Below are 12,359 nucleotides of genomic sequence, written 5' to 3'. Positions count from 1 at the left end.
TCTTGCTTTCTGGTGATGGGTGGAGTGGACCTGTGATTCTGCTGGTTTTCCTGGCTTCTGTGTTTCATTTTGTGGTGGCTTTTCGGTCTTCTTGGTGTACACGACTCTTTGGTGTCATGGCTTTTCGGCTGTGTACTGCTTATCTTGAATTGTCACTTTCGTGGTAATGCTATTTCATTTCAAATTGGCAGTGTTGATGCTAAGTTGATTTTGATTCTGTTTTTGTGTTGTTTTGGGCTTGAGCGTTCTTCACGTTGTGAAGCTGGTCTTGTCTTTGTTTGTTTACTGGCGGTGGTGACGCGGTAATGTTGTTTTGTGTCTTTGTTGTGTGGTTGGTGATGTCAGTTGTGGGTGTATGTGACAGTGTGTGTGCGGAGGAGGTGATGTTTGTCTCATTGTATGTTGGTCTTGTACTGAGAAGTCTAGTATTGTTATTTATGGAACACAAAATCAGCTTTAACTGATCTAATTATGTTTTCGGTTGTAACAGCAGGACTTGTGCTTGTAACAATTGCCTGCCATCCAAAGGTGTCTTTGCAGAAAGTTATGTGATTATTTTGATGTTTTAGGAGAGGTGACTGTATGTGTGTATGTGTGTGTGTGTGTGTGTGTGTGTGTGTTGTTTGTTGACACGCGCGATTTTTTTCCCTGGGGGGGGCGCGGTCTGTGATGTGATCTGTGTCTTGGGAAGGTGATTTTGTTTTGTTTATTTTCTTTTTTTTTCTCGCCTGGATGTTGAGAGTTTTTCGGTGCCGATGTGTGCTTGAGATAGCTTGGACCCAGTGCTGTTTTTTGGGGTTGGAGGGTTTCATTTTTGTTTTCAACACATTTTTTGTTGAATGTGTTGAAAGAGGGGAGAGATGTGAAATAATTGTGTAGATAGTCAATTGTTGAACAGAAACATAACTATTCAAAATAATAGTCTAAATAATAGTGAAAGTAATATTTTTGAACTGTTAAAGTAATCTACAAAGAAGACAGTAAAAAGTGAATTTAGGAATATACTAGGAATATAATTGGAATATAATTGGAATGTTATAAGCAAGGGTTAAATTTGATCGACTACAGACCTTGTTGATATCCGTGTGAAAAATATTTAATTGAATACTACTAAAGTTTTATTAGATAGAATCGATTTCGGTCTGTTTTGTGCTTTATTTATGGCGGTTTAATGATTTTGCTGGTCTAATGTATTGTTGTGAACGTGCTGTCCCTGTTGTGTAAGATTGAGGCTTTTTTCCTGAGAGATATGACCTGGGAGTGCACGCCCATGGGAGATTTTCGTTACTTTGGCCAAGAAACGGAATCGTTCGTATTTTCTCTGGGGAGACGCTGAGATTGATCACGGCGGGGTTGGCATGGCACGGCCATATTTTGGATCTGTTAAAAGGTGCCTAGAAATTGAGGAATGGATGTATTAGCTACACATACGTTCTTTGATTAATAGACAAATGATTTAGTTGAACTGAGCCATGAGTGATGCACAGATGGAGCTGATTTTAAAATGAAGATTTTGGATATAAATAGAGGTTAAAAAGGAGGATTAAGCCATGTGCATTGGGGAGTTAAGAGAAGGTATCAAACCTTTTCTTTGCAGGTTTTCTTGAAAAGATACAGACTTTTCTTTGTTGTGCTTAGATGTTAGATAAAACTTTGCCTTAAATTGAGTGACAACTTGTTAACAGTTCCCGGTCTGAGTCATATCCTTTTATATATCACAAATTGAGTAATGTTCAGAGTTTCAATGGTGAGCTAAAAACCTAATTCAATGGCTCACCACTGGGGCTAAAAATAAGCTGAAACTTTTTGCCCAAGGAATAGATAATATATATAATACTTAAGCATGCAACAGGAGATCTGTGCTCATTTGTGACTTGAAATTACCACATATTTTGTTTGTTTGTCTTATCTAATCAGGAGCAGAGGGAACATTTGGTTCCATTATGAAGATTTAAGGTGAGTGCTGGGGGTTGGTTACAATGGTGGATAAGAGTAGTTTTTGGGAACAGACCTAAAGCGGCTGACATGTTTAGAATGTCAGTGGGTGGTTATTTTTTAGATATACTCTCAGTTGAGTTTGATAGCGATGGATCTTGGGGGAGAGGATTGGTTTAGCAGTTCCCATGCCCGAGTGTCGAATGTAGGATAAGATAGTAAGTTAGTTAATAGAATGGCAGACAGATAGGGGGGTCTGTTCCATTTGTTTAGGCTGCTCTAACACCCTTGTGATGGACACCACCAGCACTGACCTTCTAATCTTCTACTTAAGTAAAATAGATTTATTAAGGAGTGTACACATTTGGAAAATATTGAGAGTAAAAGTTCTGTTATTATAAAATTTAGGATCCAGAGGGGAACGCTTATACAGAGATTACTATAGTAGGCCTACACATTTTGAAGTATTGTTAGGAAATAGAGTTAAATAGCTGCTGAAACAGTAAAAATGGTATTCACTATTAGGAAAATGCTAAAAGTTCTGATGTATGAGTAACAAATGGGAATCATTGTTTTGTAAGATATAACAAGGAGGAAAATTCTGAAAAGTAACATAGTAGTCTATAATGTGAGATTGAGTTAATGTTATGTAGGAATAAAATTACTAGATCATGGTTACAATGTACTGATTATAACACCTTGTTAGGCAAGAGGCTGAATTTTACACCGTCATATGTTTAGATTCTGTAGGAAAGTTTTTTCCAAGTGTTTTTATGAACTAAGAACAGATTGAGATGGAGGGAGTTGGAGACACTTATGGATGCTGTGGGACCGAATGGAGCTCGCCAAAGATATCAAGCTGCTCTACCAAAAAGGTTCACAGACGAGCCCCATCAACACTCCACTGTTTCTGCTGTCAACGAAGGACATTGGGATGCCATGGAGCTCTACAAATGTCCACAACGAGGTCTGGTTTGACAGCTCAGCAGGAGGCCTACGACAGGAGAGGCATGGTGGGACAGCCTGGTGATCCAGGAGCAGTGCAAGCCTCCAATCTACAAATCGTCCACGGCAGGAAACCGGGTCTGGATCTTTGCCTTGCTTTGGGTGGACGGATCACGTTACCACAGTGCAGGTGCATTATGGACATCGGCACGACTTGACGACAACTTTTCGAGAATCTACGGGGAGAGGACCTCGTGACCAGATCTAGGCTGGCTGTACGACTCATCTGGCTGCACAACTTATCTTTTGCGATCGCTAAAGGGGCGCGCTGCGGTACTGACGGCAGAGCGGGGAACCTGTGGATGGACGGGGTTCTTCGTGGCGGGTATGTTGTGAGGAGAGGACAGCGGGTGCCAGCAGAGTGGAGAACTTGCGATGAAGGGGTTCTTCGTGAAGAGTGTGGTAACACATCTTCTGCGATCATAAGTAGAGCGCTCTGTTGTAAAAATGCAGCTATCTGTTGGACGAATCTGGAACTGCACTGGGCAGCACGGCTGAAAGGCTGTGGCATACCCAAGGGCAGTGATTTCAAGATTACAGGAAGTGGCCTGGTAAAAGTCTTTTTCGTGGCTTCAGTTTTTGGACAATGAGGAATAGCAGCTTTTGTTTTAATGACTGATCATTCTCGAGGTGCAAACATGGACATTCAAAGAAGGAGGCTTACCAGAAACATTGCGTTGTTAGTATAAGCGAAAAAAGAAAGAACGGAGAACATTCTGTGCGCGTGAACACTAAGAACATTTCATGTTAAAGTATGTTATATGATGTGTTTTGATTGATAACCCCTATGAAGATTGCTTTTCATTTCCATTTGTCTACAGAGAAATAAGCGTTGATTTGTTACTAGTTCCATAACCCACAAGAGGGGTCTATTATGCTAACCAATATACAGGAAAATCTGTTTGTCTAAAATAGATTTTGGAGATCACTTTCAAGCAATGATTGAGATAAGTCTCTGGATATCCCTTTTTATGGAGGATTATTGATATTCCTCCAAGAGGGGAAGTTATATGGTATATCCAGGACTAAAGTATCGTTTCAAGCATATTTCTATGATTTTCCATTTAATTGGTAAAACAAGGTTTGTATTTAGGACTGAGTTTGACCTTTGGTCAAATAATGTAAGCCAGAGAGAGATTTCACCCAACTTAGTGTGGGCTCAGCTGTAATGTAATCAGTTCAGAGTTCCTGGCCATTGTAGGAGGTGAGAGGCACAACAGTCACTTTGATAAACCTTTTGTTTCATGGTTCAGAGGCATTGACACCCTCTGTCTTGTTTTGATTATCAGAAGAAGTCTTTTGTATTCATTTAAACTAATCAGAGTAATCATTGTTCCTTCCTGGGCAATCAGCTACAGACAGGATATGTGTAGTGAATGGTTGGAAGCCAGGTCCGAAGGACTTAAGTGAAACAGTAAAATATATACACTTTTATTATTCTTCAGTCTTAGGTCTGCAGTATGTAGTTAAAATGATTAAAGTCTTGACAACTATGACTTGTGTTGTTAACAAAGAGAAATGTCATTTAAGGAAAATATTCAGTCTTAAAGTAACTGCAACTTTGTTGATTCATTGTATTTCTAACTGCTGTTTGCAATTGTGAATGTATAATGTGTGTGGACTTAATTTGAAGTTAATAAGATGTTAAACAAAGATTTCATAATATGAGCTTGTGTAAAAGTATAGTTTTATAGATAAGGGTTAAAGTAAATTGTTACATGTTTAAAACTAGGCGGATGCTAATTCCTTGTGATGACTGAGAGGGGCTGGCCAAGAAGCCTTTTGTTTCTAAAAGCTTGTTTATGAGTGGTCAAGACGGAGGACAGAGAGGAGGTCCTAAGTCAAATGTCTGTCTGTATAAAGTATGATGTTTGGTGATTTGAGTTACACTCTGTGATTGGCAATGCAGATGTCAACGTCTATGGAAATAAATACATTTCTGTGGACAAACCCTCTTTCAAACTGGATGCTTCTTATTCTTGCACTTAGGGAATAGTTAGAGAATAGTGATTTTCCTGTCTGATCATGGCCAATATACGACAACGTCATCACTTTGAATAATGTTGGTTACTGGCCTCATCAGCATTATTATGTCTCTCTCTGTCTCGCTCTCTCTGTCTCTGTCTCTGTCTCTGTATCTCTCTCTCTCTCTCTCTCTCTCTCTCTCTTTCTCTCGCTCGCTCTCCCTGTGTCTCTCCTCTCTCTCTCTGTGTCTGTCTGTCTGTCTTTGTCTCTCCTCTCTCTGTGTGTCTCCTCTCTATCTCTCTCTGTGTCTGTCTGTCTGTCTGTCTGTCTGTCTGTCTGTCTGTCTGTCTGTCTGTCTGTCTGTCTGTCTGTCTGTCTGTCTGTCTGTCTGTCTTTGTCTCTCCTCTCTCTGTGTGTCTCCTCTCTATCGCTCTCTCTCTATGTGTCTGTCTGTCTGTCTGTCTTTGTCTCATCTCTCTGTGTCTCCTCTCTCTCTCTCTCTCTCTCTCTCTCTCTCTCTCTCTCTCTCTCTCTCTCTCTCTCTCTCTCTCTCTCTCTCTCTCTCTCTCTCTGTCGTGAGACACCTGTGTGTGTAACTGTGTCATGGCCCCACGGTGGAACAACTTTTTTTCCCTTCCATAAACGTGACACCTCCGGGGATAGATAGCATAGCGTGGTATTTTCATCCTTTTTAATGCCATTTCCCTGCATGGCTTTCCTCCGTATGTGATTCCCTGCCTCTCCGGAAAGCAGCCATGAATTTAAAATATCCACATTACGCACGCGCACATGCGCACACGCTTGCACTACTACTACTTGTGAGGACATAAACATTGTAGGACAGCATTGGAAATTGACGAAATAATTTTACGGAAAATAGCAGATCTACAAGCAGTAGCTTGTAGATTGGCTATTTTCCGGCATGCTACACTGCCGTGCAACTAACTATACACACAGGCATAACCTCTAAATATCTAACCCCAACCTGAATCATTTCCTATATTGTATGACCAGGAAAATTGTCCTCACAATGTCTATTTCTATAAATTCTACTAAATTTGACAAGTGTAGTAATCCAAGCAGCGTGCATACATGCACGCACAAACCCACTGTGATATTATAATGTAGAAATGACAATAATAGGCACCCCCCCCTCCCCCAGATAGAGATATTAAATACCGGCCGTATAGCACAATTGACCGATAGCAGCTCGCGTCCGACGACGGTATACCATCGCGGAAATATTTTCTTTAAAGTATAGGAATTCATTATTGTTCATGTTTTGCATGGTAGGCATGCTGCTGAACGCCTGCAGATGAAAAGCAACTCAAGATGATGTCTTGAGATTATGTGAATTCATTCCAATTTCATGCTGTTTAAACACGTCTAAATGGGGGAAGATTCAGCAGCGCCGGCTACATGCTGCAGGAAGACTACTGGGGTGTGTGTGCCTGTAGTCAGTCTCTCTCTCTCTCTCTCTCTCTCTCTCTCTCTCTCTCTCTCTCTCTCTCTCTCTCTCTCTCTCTCTTTCTGCGCATACTAAAGTATTCGAAAGTACCACAATGCCATAGAAATGAAAAGCATATATTTTTTTTTTTTATACATTGCTGTATTGACATTTTGAACATGAAAATCTGGTTTCAAACATAGTAAAAATAGCACATACAAGCTTACAATGCGTTGCGCTGCGACATAATGGCTATTTTCACTATTTTTGAAATAGGGCTTAATTGGTTCATTCGTAATATATGTGTTGCCAGTTTCGGACTGGCCCTGTGTGTGTGTGTGTGTGTGTGTGTGTGTGTGTGTGTGTGTGCTCTGAACACGTCATAGTGAGACATGTTGAGCCCTTGTACATCTGCTATTTTTGGTACACAACTAAGTAACTATTAAGGTTTAGGATTAAAATGCCATTAAATTGCTGTCATGAAATGTTAATGTTTATGTTCAGTAATACAAATGTGTGTGTGTGTGTGTGTGTGTGTGTGTGTGTGTGTGTGTGTGTGTGTGTGTGTGTGTGTGTGTGTGTGTGTGTGTGTGTGTGTGACAGACATAGAAAAATAAGCCAGATATGCACAAAGAGGGGCCTGATGAAACATTAATGTTCATATAAACTTGTCTTTATTTCTGGCATTTATCATAGTTTTCAGATGAAAGCCTTCATGTTCTCTGGTGTGTGTTGGTTTTCATCACCAAGGTTGGTGAGGATTGGAGCAACGGTTGGTCCATCCACCCAATTTTATTATAGGATTGAATCAATGAAAAGTATTAACAAGAGCATGTGACTAAATAATAACATTGGATCCATTGGAACACAGGTTATTTCCCCCCCATTTTCAGAAAAATGTCCAATAGCTTTGAACAGCTCTAATGCATGGATGCTACAGTTAAATTGGTTAAACTGATGCTATATTAACTCATTCTGCTGTGGACCGCCTGGAATCCTCTCATGGACCCACATGGAGGTCCCCAGACCCCACTTTGACAGCCACTGGTCTAGTAGTATTGAACTTAACCATCCAAGACCTGCACACCTGTCAGCCTGTCAACTTCACACACCTCCTACACACACACACACACACACACACACACACACACACACACACACACACACACACACACACACACACACACACACACACACACACACACACACACACACACACACACACACACACACACACACACCTGATCTACTGTCACCCATCGCTGCTTCCATCTCCATTTTACATCAAACCCAGAATTTTCTGCTGAACGTCATGTTTTTTCCCCCTGCTCGTTCCTTTCACATCTGCTTCGTGAAAAGACGTTCCTGACGGCCACCGTTCCTCACAAACGGTGACATTCAAATAGCTGCCCAGTGCTAATGTCTTACAACAGCTGTGTTGTCTTGTCACTTACCGTTCTGTGACTATAAGAAGCACAACATTTTGATTAATCATCAGCCATTTTTCCAATTGTTTAAATTCAAAAATTCAATCATAGATACAATATTTTATTGGCATCAAATTAAAAGTAAAACAGTGAAACCATAACAACGGCAACATGGATCAAATCGCCAACAAAAGCCGAAGCTTGTTTCCATTGTGGTCCATTTAAAACACTCAGCCAACAGACAAAACAACAGTGCAAATACAAGAAAAGATTGAAGCTGCAAGCAGCGATAAGCGGGGCCAAGGCATGAAAGGCTAAACGCAATATGCAACAATAGCACAATAAGACGTAGAAACGGAATAGATTGAACTTGAGACAAAGCAGCCCATGTAATTAACAAATGAGCATTCGCATCAGCTGAGCAGAGTGCTGAGGGATTGTGGCCAGCAATCCAGGGTTAAGAACCTTACTCATGGACACCTCAACCCATGGCCATAGACAGGAATCGAACTCTCAACCTTCGGACCCACAGGCTGTCACAGTAGTGATTGAACTAAGGCTTCATGGTGTCTGTTGAAGATCATAGACTCTTGCCTTCTGTCATGAACCGAGCCCCTGTTTCACTAACACTAAGATCAGTTGTTCACAAACCATTTACCAATAGAGAAATGTGATGTCTACTCTGTACCAAAACTAGTGAACGTAGCCGATCTACAAGCTCACAAAGCGTTGCTATCTGAAAAGTTGTGAGATTGTAGATCGGCTATTTTCACAATGAAGTATGTCATATATTGAAAGAATGTACTCTCAAAAAAGCATTTCATGTCATCTTTAACAATTGCACATGTATTAATTGATACAATGCAATGCAATTTAAATGAACTCTGCGTGAGGTGAGGCTTGCACCGGCGACCTTGTGATTACGAGGCAGATGCTGTAGCGAGAAACCATTGGACCAACACACCTGAACATGTGAAAGAGGAGCTGACACAGATGACACAGCAGTTTCACACAAATTGCTCAGAAATCCTGGGTTCAAGTGTTTTTCAAACTGCTCAATATGGCAGAAAATCTAAGGGCGGAGCTTACTGTTCAAAGTGATAGATGTGTTCCTTATGAGTCAAGGCACATGTGTAAGCAAGCTTCATGGCTGTCGGCCAAACAAGGCATGACTTCTGCCTGTTTAAAGTTTGCATTTTCAAAAAATTGCTATTGCCATAAATCTGTCGGCATAGGTCTAAAGTACATGTGTAAAAGTTGTTCGGCATGAGGAGACGCATGTGTGTATCGAAGTTTCATATCTGTAGGTCAAACAGGGCATGAGTTGTACCTGTTCAAGGTTGGCATTTTTCAATTGAGTGCTGTAGCGCCACCTATAGCGACGAATGATTCATTTCTTGATCGTTTTTCATGACCATCTACCATATGGCCGAGTTTCGTAAAAAGCGTATGCACGGTTAGGCCGTGACAGAAAAAACGGCGGAAAAATAATGAAAGTGTGGAGATGCAATAATAGGGTCCACGGCCCTTTGGCCTTGGCCCCTTAAAAAAGGCAAGGTGTGTGTGTGTGTGTGTGTGTGTGTGTGTGTGTGTGTGTGTGTGTGTGTGTGTGTGTGTGTGTGTGTGTGTGTGTGTGTGTGTGTGTGTGTGTGTGTGTGTGTTTTATTATTTATATATTACACCTTGCTTGGACACTCCTTGTATCAAGCATCACGCAAATCTGTACACATTATCTCTATAGTCAGAGGGGTGTGTGTGTGCGCCCGCGCGCACAAGTCCATCAGGGCAGGCCGGCCGGAGACTGGCCTTAGCCAAGTCCATTTGGAATTTGAGTGATGGCATGATTTAATATCAAACTTTAGTATAGAAGTCAGGGATTTCAATTCTGTAGGCAGAGCATTCCACTGAGAGGTTGCTGCGTTATAATCAGAAACTATTAATGTAGAAACACATACTGTTCACATTTTGTATCATTAGTTAGCATGTTCCAGATTGCTGGCCTTCTGCAGTTAATAAGCTGTTCATGTTGCTTTATTTGAATGTCAGTTCTAATGATTTGCTCCGCTGGAAATGTTTAATGTCACTTCCAAATAGACAATTTCGATGTTTTCATGTTTCATACAGGGGGAATGTATGCAACATGACTTGCAACAGTTTTTGTGCATGTTGTCGGATATAGTGTGTGAATTGTAAGTGAATTTTGTGTGCATGAAAATGAGTCATGGGGTTTGTTCGGCTAGGAAACAAACAACAGCAGTGTGTATCTACTGTATCGTGCTGTATCATCACATTAGCAGAAGTCACCTATATGTTTAATGGATAAACAGGTGCATGGCAGCCTGGGGGAATTGGTGGTGCAATTTCTAGAGTTTTTTTTTTATTTTACTTCCCCCAGTGCCAGTGTTTAAATTGTTTTTACACAGGAGCCGAGATACAGGATTTTAAAGTAATAAGTTAACCAAGGAGTGAATGGAGCTAGAAATCTTTGGATCGTGATATCTCTGGTTCTGTGTGGATAAATTTTTTAAAAAAAAGACCAAAAAAAATAATTCCACGGTTATACTCGTGGATGGCAGTAAACGGGTGTATTTTTCATCAACGGTTATACTCGTGATTGGCAGGTAAAGTGTTAAGATGCAAGTTTCTCCTCCATCGTGCTGGGAACCACCCAAAAAGTGTCACCCACGCTTTTTTTGTGTGTTCTCGCCGAACCTGGCCACGGCAGGACGTCCGGTCAGTGCATTTCAAACCTCTAGTCTACACACAGCTCTAACAGTGTTGCCAGATTCTGTGAGAGAAACAAGCAACCAGGTCTAGGAAAACCAGCCCAAAAGAAGCGACTATGGGCCACATGAGTATTTTAACATGTACATCAGCTATTTGAAAATAGCCGATCTACAAGCTCACAACGCGTTGCGATGCGACGTGTTGTGAGCTTGTAGATCGGCTATTTTCAAATAAAATCTTGCAGGGAAATTATAATAAGCAGATCTGGCAACCCTGAGCTCTAATAGCTTCTTTATAAACACTATAAAACCTCTACTCTGTACACACAGCTCTAATAGCTTAGTTCTTTAGATAAACAGCGAAAGAGGCCTGAGGCATGTCTCTGTGAGTCCTGCTGTATCCAACCTACAGTGCTGTGGATCAGTACATTTCAAAATGAGATAAGCGTACACGCGGGCCAATTATGTTTTATAGGCTATTTTGTGACGTTTATTTTGTAAGATCAATACAGTACGTGAGCATGTTTTAAAATACATATTTTTTCTCTTCTGGGTAAGAATTGCTGACCTTAAAATGCTCGTTGAACACCTTTAGTAGCATCCTCTGCCCCTCGCCCCCACCCCTCCTTTCTCTGTAAATTTATATTTTGCTACTGAGTTTTCTAACAAAATTGTATTGTATTATATTGTCAGTTATATTTATTACTGATGAATTGAGTGCAATGGATATAGCCCTCAGAGCACTCAGACCTCAGGCATTTCGTTCAAAACAAGCCACTCCTTCAAACTTTAGGTGCCAATCTTAGCCAATCAGGATGGATTACAAAAAACTCTGACATATCCGTGTTGATAACATGACTATAGAGATAATGTGTACCGATTTCCGTGATGTTTGGACACAATCTGTTGAAAGAAATGTGTTTTAAAAAATCGGCCTACTGGTGGCGCTATAAGAGGCCGATGTGAAAAATGCAGGGCAAAGGTTTTTCCTTGGCCTCTAGGGAGTGTATGTGCAAAGTTAGTATAGAGATTTATACGCACAAATGCACACACATGTTTGTATTACTACAATCTGGGAACCCATTCCGTTAAAAAAAAAGGAAAATAATGCATATGTTTTCCTTTGTTTTTGCCTCTGGGGGCACCACCTCCTTTTTGTGTAGAAACAGGAACTTTGTTTGTCTCCTCCCCTTTCTTAGTCCACTTCCCCCCGGGTGCTGTGTTTATTCCTACTAACAACAACATTACCTGTTCAAGGCCGTGGGGCTGACAGAGATTAGTATTGCTATACTTGTGAGAACATAATACTTTAGGATAGCTGATGAACAGATCTATGTATAAAACAGGGAAAACTCTAACCCTCTAACCTCTAAATGTCTAATGATAACCCTAACCGCAACCTGACTTCCTAGGCTCTATGCACAGCAGCGATATTGGAAAGAAATTGGGATATACTTACTTCACAGCTCTTACCAATTACACTAATTAGGGCTCCATTTAGTGTGGCAGTGGTTCTCAAACTTCTTTTTATTTCAAGGACCCCCATAACTGAGAGTTACACACCCATAGGGGGCCATTTGGAACCCCCTCAAGGAACCATGAGGGATGCTCGGGTGGTGCAGTAGTAAAGTGCCTGCCCACCACTTTTTGTTTAAAAGGTTAAAGCTCTATTGTAGCAATCATTGCCATAGACTATAGAGTGTTTGTTGACTGCCTTCCAAATATTGCGGGCCCTTGCTAGGCCTGGTGGAGACCTGTGTTCCGAGGAGCACATTTTTCTAGTTTTAACCTAGCCCCTACGGAACCTCTCCCTCCGCTAAGTAGCTCCGAGATGAGGTCCCTCGTTGGTTCCTG

The sequence above is a fragment of the Gymnoscopelus braueri genome, assembly GCF_963280865.1.
Source record: "Gymnoscopelus braueri genome assembly, chromosome: 7".
Lineage (NCBI taxonomy): Eukaryota > Metazoa > Chordata > Actinopteri > Myctophiformes > Myctophidae > Gymnoscopelus > Gymnoscopelus braueri.
This window is presented reverse-complemented; position numbering follows the sequence as displayed.